Source organism: Salvia miltiorrhiza, chromosome 3 (genome assembly GCF_028751815.1).
Source record: "Salvia miltiorrhiza cultivar Shanhuang (shh) chromosome 3, IMPLAD_Smil_shh, whole genome shotgun sequence".
NCBI classification, from domain to species: domain Eukaryota; kingdom Viridiplantae; phylum Streptophyta; class Magnoliopsida; order Lamiales; family Lamiaceae; genus Salvia; species Salvia miltiorrhiza.
This window is the reverse complement of record NC_080389.1, coordinates 24,439,689-24,450,731: the sequence shown is the minus strand read 5'-3', so window position 1 is coordinate 24,450,731 and position 11,043 is coordinate 24,439,689. Positions and strand designations below refer to the sequence as shown.

The following is an 11,043-nucleotide window of genomic DNA, read 5'->3' as shown; positions in this document are numbered from 1 at the left end:
CATCAAAACAATTCATAACTCATTAGTGAAACAAACTCAACTTTCAAACAAGAAAGCAACAAGAAACAACATCAACTTCTTACCTCGTTTAAGCCGGAGGAGATGGGGTGTTGGGTTTCGTTTCAAACTAACTTTCTCAAATTAGTCTAAGAATCCAAATTAGACTAGTACTCAATTTTTAAAAGAGTAGAAGCAACCAAGGGTTCAACTTAGTCAAGCAATAGACTCAGAGCAGATGACCTGCTCTGATACCACCCTGTCGCAGCCCGAAAACCCGACACTAGTAATAGTGGGGTACGAGTATCGATACGACTATTTTTAAAGAATAAAAGATAAGAAGAACTAGGTGAACATCATGCGGAAGCTCACGTATAAGCATGTTAAGGAAAAACTTATAAAATTAGTCCAAGGGTAAAATCGTCAACACTGTCATAACTTTTTAATTATTAGGAATTTCACGAACAAAAACAAAACGGGTATAGTTCATTTTTCATAAGGAAGCATAATTTGCAGAGTATCGCAGCAAAAGGCGAACCGATTATATGTATGAAGACACATAATCGTGAGTGTATTGCTTGATCCCAAAAGAAACTAAGTAATTCAAACATCAAGACTCTATTATCATAGAGGCAAAATAGTAATTTAATTTACATCATTTGAAACTCTCCCCCATCAGCACCAGTCCAATCTCACTCCCAGCTTAGCCTGCACATTTAGAAATACATGCAGGGCATGAGTATATAATACTCAGTGGGCAAAAGCCGAAAAACAAGAAAGGTGCTCTTAGAGCTATAAGTTTGAAGCTTGCCACATCTCAGCAATACACAGAAATAAAGTTAGAGTAAAAGGATCTGTGCATGCAGTTTTCATAATCATGACATCATAAGTAAACGACTGCAGTCAAAGATCTCAACATGTATGTACCACATCTACAACTCATCATCATCAAAGGTACTGAGAAGTAGGCCTCCCTCTCAAGTACCGTGACCGGCCGATTCGCTCAACGGCTCACAGTCACCTCTGTGCACATTAGTCCTGGCAGGATAGCTATCAACTGCCCAGGACCCGAATTCGTCTCATCTCATCAGTAGAGGGTAACATACAAGCTCAACATCAAAAATTGGCAAGTCAAACAGTTCTCAAACATCATTTATCTCAAATCATTTGATAAGCTCATAACATCATTATATCATCAAATCATTTTAGAAAGTTCGGATAATATATGTATACTCAAAATATTGCCCACCTGAAGTCCTTCGCTTATTCTGGAAAGAAATCAGGCAACTTACTTCTTCGTCTCGCTCGGGCCTTCATATGTCATCATCACATCGTCATCGTCATCGAAGGTTCATGTGATAAAACAAACCTTAGTCAGAAACTTAATTTCTACATCCAATCTCTTCTTTACTTTAACTACTCACTCAACGTCTATTTACCCGTTATAACTCAATCCCTAGGTATACTTGGCTTCTAAGGATTCACACGTCCAATTCTCGACTTAACTCTCAACTCGACTCAAACTCATAGCAAACAAGCACATAAACAAGTATAAACACTTAAGCATATTAAAAACACACATAGACAAGTCGAAAACAAGCTTTACTCTGCACTGACCCAACTTTAAAACCTCACCAGACTCTGTACAGAACTCTCCTGGGGTCGTAACTTATACCAAAAGAAACCTCTTTGAGTCTAGTTTCATTTAAAAAAAATAGGATCAAAAACTCCAAGTATTTTAGGAGATATGACTGTTTTACTACAGTCTACCACATTTGGCAGTTTTTAGCAATCGAAAAGTTTGATTTTTTTAAAATAGTAAACGTTGTCAAAACGGTCTGAAATTTTGTGGTAACTTAGCTAAGACACTCAGGTCTCAACCATAAAAATTTGGGTTCCAGAATGCTAAGGAAAGCTACTGGAAACGATGACTCTATTGGCTACTCACCGAACAATTCGGCAGAACGTAGCAGTTTTAGTATTACATTTTATAAAAATAGCAAACGAAGTCCAAATGACTTGAAATTTTACCGGTATGCTTAAGACTCTCAAATATACTTACCATAAAATTTTCAGGGTGTTTGGGTATCAAGAACCCCTCGAAAACAGTGAGTCAGCGCGTCGTGAAAAACGACTCCGAAACATACACACAAACAAACATGCTCAACTCAACATTTAAACCATGCAAACTCATCAAAACTCATTTTAAGCACTTAAAGCACTTAAAAACATTCAAATACATCAAAATACTCGTAATATACAATCTCGACTCTTTTCTTTCATCATCAACTCAAATCTCATAGAAAACATTTCAACGAACGTATCTAACAAATCCCTTTTTAATATCATGCTCGAAATTTCTCAAATACTCAAATATGATCATTTACATCATATAACTCATTATTCACATATTTACTCTCTTTTTATCATATAAACTAGATTTTATAGAAAATCCATATATCAACATAAAACTCTCAACAAAACAAGGATAAAGTTCACATAATGATCATAGAGCAATTAAACCTCATTTTATAAAGCATCAAACTCACATCATATAAAAACTCAAAACTCATACAAACTAAAATAAGCCAAAATTTTATTTAGCCTACAATAGACTTAATCAAAAACACAAAAACACTACTATCATGCTTAAAAACATACATCTCAAGCAAAACCACTTAAATAACACATAGACTAGAAAGTCCTAATTTTTACTAAACTAACTCTTTGAAATTTACAAACACATACAAATCTTTAATCAACTTATAGATCTTTCACTTTTAACCAATTATTCTCACATCAAGACCATCAATTTACATATAAGGGCATATATACACATATCCCTAATTTTAGTAAACTAACTCACATCAAAAACTCCAATGGACATCATATGCTCAAATTACTCCATCAATCATCATCATATACATCTCATAAACTCATTTACATCATCAATTTATCTATTAACTCATTGACTCAAAATTTCCCATTTTTGGGTAAACTAACTCCCATCGAAGTTTTCACATATCAAGGCACATATTTCACAACATACCTCAATCATCAAAACACATCACATAACTCTCATTTTTCACCCCAAAACAAGAAAAGAAAAAGAAAAATTTTAGAAGGGGTGGAGACCCACTTTTTTCGAAAATTAAGGAAAATAGGGAGGGGTGATTTTCTTGCTTCATCTTTCAAGAATACACTCACACAACATCCTTCAATCAAGAATTTAAAAAAAATGGCCACTTACCCAAGTTCTCACCAAAAATTCTCACTTTCTCACTCTACTTTGGAGCTTCTTCTTCAAGGATTCTCTTGATTAAAAGTGTATAGAATATGTTTATGGAGGATATTAGAGTGATTTGAAGTGTTTGGTAATATTTTAGGAAGCTTCGAAGGTTTCCATCAATGGAGGAAAATGGCGGAATTGAGAAATGGAGAAGATGAGTGTATGTGTGTTGGGCGAAAATTGTGTGAGGGAGAGAGATGATGTTGGCCGAAAATTGTAGTGAGGGAGAGAGAGGTTTGGCTTTGCAAGATTGAATTTGATCTTGTGATCTTTAAAGGAGATTTCCAAATCTTAGAGAATATTTGCAATTAATGGATGATCTCTCTCTCACTCTAATCTCTCTCTAATCTCTACACTCTCCATAATATACTCTCAATCTCTACTCTCTCAATCTCTATACTTAGTCATTTAAGGCATATAACATATGGTAGAGAAATTAAAATAAAGTGTGAGAAGGGTGATTAAATAAAAATCACAATAACTATGGAAATGTCACTTATTAATAAAATACCATAGTATAATTATTCATGTGACCAAAATAATAATTATAGCACTATTATTAGTGCACTCACTCAATTATAATATTCCTCTTCGTAGGAAGAAAAATAATTTAAAAGTATTATGCTCGGAAAAATTTTCATAAACCGGCATCATTCGATTTCTCGATAAAAATAAATCATACTTGCTTTGGAAACTTAATCAAAATTCCAAATGCTAAGGTCTCGAATAAAAATCATAATAACTCGGTCACAATGACACACATCACGAAAATCACATAATCAATCAGTCACGTAAATTCACATAATGTCACATTAAAGCAGTCGGCAAACAAACAAACTAGACATCTCTCGGACCGACTCTTTTCATCAAGGTTCTCACGCTTTCTTCCTCGACTCTATGTCGGACTCATTATTCCTATTTTCTTTAATAGGTCAGTCAATCTCTGATAACTCGGGATCTGGTAAATCTATTCCCGGTAATCGGAAATAAAATTAAAATCTCAACTCAATTCAATCAGCATTTCTATCTCAGCTCATTTCTCGAATCTCATCATTCTAACTCTATCATCGGTTTAGTCACTCGTATCTCTATTTAAAAGACAATTGTCTTATTTGGTCATAACAAAAAAGTAGTCTCGCATCTCGACATCTCAGTTCTCTCAATAGTGTTAAGACACTATCTCACAACATAGGAAAAGTACGGGGTGTTACATCCTTCTTCAAGGAAACCGTTTAGAAAAGCGGTTTTGACATCCATTTGCCAAATCTCAAGGTTCATGTGGGCTGCTATGGCAAGGAGTATTCGGATAGACTTAAGCATGGCAACCGGCGAAAAAGTTTCATCATAATCTATAGCCTGTTCCTGGGTATAGCCTTTCGCCACCAGTCTAGCTTTAAAAGCTGCGACTTCGCCATCCGAATCTCGCTTTCTCTTGTATACCCACCTACTACCTATAGCTTCAAAACCATTAGGTAGTTCAGTTTTCTCGTATACCTCCATAGCAGTCATGGATTCTATTTCAGAAACCATGGCTTCGTACCAAGAATCTGCATCCAGATCTTTCATCGCTTGTCTATAGTTATCAGGGTCGACATCCTTTTGTTCATCAACAGGAAGAAGATCCGAAGATTCTCCCAAGAACATAAATCGATCGGGTTGAACTACAACCCTCCCACTACGATGAAGCGGTGGTGGTACAGCTGTGACAATGGTTTGTGCAGTATCCTGTGGTGCATTCACTTGCACACTTGGCTGGGGTGATGGAATCGCCTGTCCATTGCCTTCGATTTCTTGAAGGACAATCTCGGACTTAGACTTGTGGTTATCTACATAATCCTGTTCCAAGAATCGTGTGTTGGTGCTAACAACCACTTTCTGATCCTTAGGATTATAAAAATAACCACCTCTCGTTCCCTTAGGATATCCTATAAACAGCATTAATTCGCATCTAGGCTCCAATTTCTTCGCTTCCTTGTCTAGCACGTATGCAGGACAACCCCATATCTTTATATGGTACAAACTGGGCTGACGCCCTGACCATAACTCGATAGGAGTTTTAGGAACCGATTTGGACGGTACATGATTCAGCAAATAAACCGCTGTTTCCAAAGCATATCCCCAAAACGAGATAGGCAATGATGCATAGCTCATCATAGATCGTACCATTTCCATAAGAGTTCTATTTCTTCTCTCTGCTACACCATTCTGTTGGGGAGTACCCGGTGCAGTCAATTGGGATGTAATCCCACATTCTGACAAGTATTGCAAGAACTCGTTTCCGAGGTATTCGCCACCGCGATCAGACCGCAATGACTTGATAGATTTACCCCTACTCTTCTCCACCTCCGCCTTGAATTCTTTGAATTTCTCAAAGCATTCAGACTTGCGTTGAAGTAGGTAAATATACCCATATCTTGAGTAATCGTCAATGAAAGTGACGAAGTACTCATACCCTCCACGAGCCTTTGTGGACATTGGTCCACACAAGTCAGAGTGAATCAATTCTAACACATGTGAGGCCCTATTCCCCTTGGCCTTAAAAGGCCTTGCCGTCATCTTTCCTTCTACACAGGATTCGCAGGTTCTAAATGGAACAGCTTGAAAGTCTTTCAAGACTCCATTTGAAACGAGCCTTTGGATCCTGTTTAGATTGATGTGGCCTAACCTTAGGTGCCACACATGCGTATATTGTTCATGAGAATAATACTTCCTCTTATTCGGATTAGGACAGATTTGTGATGTAGATGCAACATGGACAGAATTTTTAATTGGACATGTAATAGTATAGAGAGAGTTGTTCAAAATTCTAGAACAAATAGTCATGTTATTTTTCATGATAGAGACGCCTCTATCAAAAGTAACAGAATATCCATCCAAAAACAATTTTGAAACAGAAATTATGTTCCGCCGAAAATCCGGCACATATAAAATATCTCTCAAAACTAAAATGTCATCACCAAAACATAAAGATAAATCTCCAATAGCAACAGCTGCGACCTTCGACGCATTGCCCATGGAGATGGTGATCTCATCACTTTCCAGCTCCCTTGTCGGCTTGAAGCCCTGCAAGGTGTAACAAACATGATCAGTTGCCCCCGTATCCACTACCCATGAATGAGTAGAAAACGAAGCTAAACATGTCTCAGTTACTAAAACTTGTGACGTACCTTGTCCCTTTGCCTTGAGCATCGGACAATCTTTCTTCCAATGCCCAGTCTTGCCGCACTTGAAGCACTTCCCTTTTCCCGTCGGCTTCTTCACGCTGCCGCTAGGGCCGTCCACTTTGGCTTTGCCACTCCCACTAGCTTCATTGTCATTCTTGCCTTTTGGACCCTTCCACTTCTTTTTCCCGCCTTTCGACGAAGAAGTAGATCCCTTGGCAGCAACAAGAACCTCTTTCCCTTTTCGCGTGCCCATGACTCCCTCCACCGTAACTAGAGCATTCAACAACTCATTGAGAGTATAGTTGGCCTTGCTCATAACGACGTTGAGACGAAAATTCTCATAGGATTTGGGGAGAGTGTTGAGGATGATATCGACTTTGGCTTCGCCTTCGATACCCCCTCCTAGCAGATCAAGCCTGTCAAACAAATTTATCATATGCATGACATGATCGTGCACAGAACTGCCCTCGCTCATAACACATGCTAAGATTTCTCTCATGATGTTAAAGCGGGCAGATCTTTCGGACTCCCCATAAACCTCAGAGAGATTTAACATGATCGTAGTCGCATCGTCCATGCCCTGATGCTGGAGTTGCAAAGTTTGCGACATAGTCATCATAATATAGCACTTGGCCATATTATTTGACTTGTGCCACCTCCTATGCGCCTCACGTTCCGCATCAGTTGACTGATCAGTTAAGGCCGCGGGACGTGGAGTGGTAAGCACAAAACTGTGCTCATCAGCGTCAAGAATATACATTATGTGGCGTTTCCATTCGGTATAGTTAGGACCAGTGAGAGGATTGTTTGCTAGAATGTTAATAATCGGAGACATAGACATATCTGAAAGTAAACAATTTAAACATGTAAGAACATGAACGCATATAGTTCGTAACAGTAATATTGTAACCTTTTGATAAAACAATATTAGTGAAACCTCCAATTGCTCAAAGAATTCTATGTGCAAGCCACGAGGGGTGGACGTTTACACATAAACTCCTCAACCAGACTATTAACCTAGTCGTTTAATTTCCATCCATGTCAACTTAACCTTTTGACAAAGGAAATTAATAATTGGCTCCTTTAACTAGACCATATCATTATCAAGAAGGGACTCCGAGAGGGAGTTGTACATTGTACTTGAAATGATATCTAAGCAATGACCACATTTTAACCTTGAAAATTAAATTCTTGAAATTAACATACTCACGCGGACCATGTCGCTTTCAATTTAACTTTCTTGGTTATCTTATTTAATTCCATTCTCCAAAGTACTTGTGAAAACTATACAAGTAAGCCACGAGGGGTGGACGTTTACTGCATAACTCCCACTACTTTAATGGTTTAAATATTTTTTATAGAAACCTCTTCTGACAAACTTATTAAAAACAAATGTGAAGTAAGCCACGAGGGGTGGACGTTTACTCACATTGCTAATCACTTTGTCTAGAGACCGCATGTGGAGGTCTAAAATAATTTTAATTGCTTAAAATTATTAAAACTGCTTAGTCTTTTTAACTTCAAAAGGTTTGTACATGCTCAAGCACATAATCTTAATCATGCTTTTCTAGAACGCAACATGTAAAAACATGCTCACAAAATTCTAAAAACATGCTTAAGAAAACGATAAACCTACTATCATGCTTGTCTAAGTGCAGTTAATAAAACATATTAACAAGCAGAGACGAACAAAAGCAAGTTAAGAGCATAAGGGATAAACACCACGGCATGCAAAGAATAGTAATAAAGAATTAAAATTCTCCGTGACCCATTCGTGGAATCCCAACATCTATTCTATTTTAAAAGAAAAATAAAATAAATAAAAAAATGGACAATAAAATGCCCAAAATCGCCTAAACAGGCTGAAAAACCGAACAACCCAGCACTTGTTTGGGCCCAAAATGCATGGCCCAGCCGCCCAGGCCCGTCCAGTAGCTTCCAAAACCGAGTAGCAGCCCAAAGACCCAAAGAAGCAACCCAGCCGCAAGCCCAAACCTTCTCTGGCCCAGACCCGCGAACTGTACCCGGATCCGCGAACCAGACCCGGATCTGCATCTCCTCTGACCCGCCTGCACCTTCCATTGCTAGGGTTTCGAAACCCTTTCGCGCCGCCTAGGCTTTTCTGCTGCCAAGAGCGGCGCCGCTGGCAGCTTCTCAGATCACCCACACGCAATGACGCCGCCGCACGCCGCTGGGAAACCGCCGCCAGCGAGATTGAGGTGGAGATGGAGCGCGATTAAATCGCAGCTGCTCTCCTGCCGGCGACGTCTTCAGCCATCGCTGCTGCTCCGGTGAGCTTCCACCCGACACCAGCGTTGCAGCGCCGCGACTTCCCTCTGTCGCCGCACCCTCCGTCCGCACGCTCTGGCAGTCGAGCCAGTAAGGAACGCCGGAGCGCCCCCAACCGCAGACGCCGAGAACGATTCAGCCACAGAACAGCAGTGCAGTGCTAGAGGGTGCCTCGAAACAGATCTGAGCCTTGCTCTGTCACACCGAACGCGGCTGTCCTTCACCGGACGCGGTGGTGTTACGTCGGACAGCAGTCCCGGTGCCGGGCGACCAGCGGGAGCCCGGAAAGTCTGAATACAACGATTTGTTCCCGTTCTTCGTGTTCTTCATTTCGTTCTCCATAATTACAGATTACAACAGGAAAAACGAATACAATTCGAAAATCTAATCTAACCACGGATTTTCTCGTGGTAGAAAAACAATTACAACGTCAAAACGACGTATCCCACGAAGAACAACAGCAGTAAAAACAACGCACATTATTAATCGTACATAAATTAATAATAGAGCCAAGAAATTAATCCTGGGCTTTGATACCAATTGAAGGAATATTAAACTGAATTAACGTTCCACTTTGCCCGATGATCGTCTCTTGGTTATTATTAATTTACCATACAACGATTAATCCTAACATGCTCCTATGAATTTAACAGCTGCACACAGGTGTTGGGTTTTACTTACTTGTGAATCGGATGCACAGATGATTGATGATCGTATCGAACAACTCCAGTTCTGATCTTCTAGACTGTATCCCGCTCTAGTCTCACCGTTGGATGGACAACGAACTGTGAGAAAACCCAAGCCAGAGAGTATCCCACGTTTCCTGCGCCTTCCTCAGTTCTCAAACCCTAATTAATTATCAGTGTATATTTCCTGAGAGCTGACAGCTGTATTTAAATAAATTAAATACGTGTGGGGCGCAGATTAAGGTGTGTGGGGCGTTCTCTGCTTATTTCTGGGCTAGGAGACTTTGGGCCAGTCCAGGGACCAAATACAAGGAATAAAGATGGGCCTCAAATAAATTAATTTATCTATGGTCAGCCCAGACCATAATTAATTTATAAATATTAGTTCATTCCACTAGAGAACCAATATTGACTTACCCCTTTATTACCGGTGATGAGTCGGGGCTTGTATTTAGACTTATTAAATTCTCGTATTTAAAATATCCGACATCCATCAATTAATTAGAGCTCTGACAGCCTAAATTAATTAATCTCTTCGTAATCCTTAAGCAGTACCACTCAAACCTTATTATTGCACCTGAACTTAATCAACCTGCAGGGTTTAGTGCAATAAACATTATTGAGCTCCTTAAGGGGATGTCATTATCCTATACGGATACGAGTACCAATACAGATAATCAGATATCATATATTAACTGCTATCACCCAAGATACAGAGTACTCAAGTTACTATATAACTCTCGCTCATAGTAAGTCAAAGTGATAGACAAATCAACATATATATCTGACATCTTATTAGTATTGAGATCTTATAAGTCACCGAGATCTCTAATTCTTCACTTAGGTCAGATAGAAGAATATATCTCACTGTGGTCCTATCAATACGTATTACGTACCAGTATAGATAAGTAGTCAAGACAAACTACTTCCATCTATACCGCAACCTAAACCAATAACTTGTCGTAGAGTTATTTCGGTTGTGATCATATTATATCTCTTAAGGTTAATCCAATTATATGGTCTTCTGTGATCTACAACACACCATATAATCTACTTATATAGAGATAAAGAACATACATATGCAATCATGAACCCAATCAGATAGGAGATTAAAAGTGAAAACAGGAATCATTGTATACAAGCATAAAACGTTCTTGCTTTCAGTATACAAATCCAACACCCCCCTGTCTTCACCTCTATCTATTGGTCGCCGCCGGCCTTTAGGAGGTTAAAAGCTAATACGGATGGGTCGGCTGTCGATGCCCTGGGGCGCATTTGTGTCGGTGGTGTTTTTAGAGATTGGAGAGGCTTTGAACGTGGCTACTTTCATGTCGAAGGGGGGAACAATTTTGCTTTTGAAGCTGAGCTGCTTGGTATTATCTCCGCGATCGATTTTGCCTATACGAGCGGTTGGAGGAAGGGGTGGTTTGAGGCGGACTCTTCATATGTCGTTCACATTCTTTCCACCAAATCACGTCATATTCCTTGGCGTTTTGCGGCTATTTGGAATCGCGCCCATGGGCTCCTTAAGCAAATGGATTTTCGGATTTCACACATTTTCCGGGAAGGTAATGCCCCTGCTGACATTATAGCGAGCCCTCATACGCCGGTGGGATTC

At 39.4% G+C, this 11,043-nt stretch overlaps 1 long non-coding RNA gene across 1 annotated transcript; it reads right to left on the bottom strand.

Annotated features, from left to right (window-relative positions):
• Positions 1–482: 482 nt before the first annotated feature.
• Positions 483–3,373, bottom strand: LOC131015694 (uncharacterized). The gene is made up of 3 exons (XR_009098662.1): positions 3,248–3,373; positions 1,247–1,308; positions 483–705 (listed from the first exon to the last, which is right to left on the bottom strand). It is a non-coding gene; the product is annotated as an uncharacterized LOC131015694 (long non-coding RNA).
• Positions 3,374–11,043: the final 7,670 nt, after the last annotated feature.